This window comes from Penaeus monodon, chromosome 32 (genome assembly GCF_015228065.2).
Source record: "Penaeus monodon isolate SGIC_2016 chromosome 32, NSTDA_Pmon_1, whole genome shotgun sequence".
NCBI classification, from domain to species: domain Eukaryota; kingdom Metazoa; phylum Arthropoda; class Malacostraca; order Decapoda; family Penaeidae; genus Penaeus; species Penaeus monodon.
In genome coordinates, this window is record NC_051417.1 from 13,682,564 (window position 1) to 13,682,865 (window position 302).

The following is a 302-nucleotide window of genomic DNA, read 5'->3' on the forward strand; positions in this document are numbered from 1 at the left end:
TCTATAACGAGTACTGTATCTGTTTGACATGATTTAACTCAAAATATTAAAATTAGTCTTTTGGTTTAGACCGACTAGCATTAATACTGAGAGCAATAACTTAATAACATACGAAAAATTACATACATAAGCCAAAGCCACAATGACCATACCTATGTTTATAGATACAAAAAATCACGTTTTAATCACTTTCCAGAAAAATGGCCATAAATAAAACGCGTTCACCACGTGGACTTTTAATCAGCTGATTACACAATTTCCACTCTGGAAATTCTTTAACATGGGAGGGAGGGAGGGTGGGC

General features: G+C 34.4%; 1 protein-coding gene across 1 annotated transcript in view; it reads right to left on the bottom strand.

The window, feature by feature from the left end:
- Positions 1-302, bottom strand: part of LOC119593506 (probable cytochrome P450 49a1) — a gene marked incomplete at its 5' end in the record, with an annotated part of 10,662 nt that overhangs the window by 6,366 nt on the left and 3,994 nt on the right.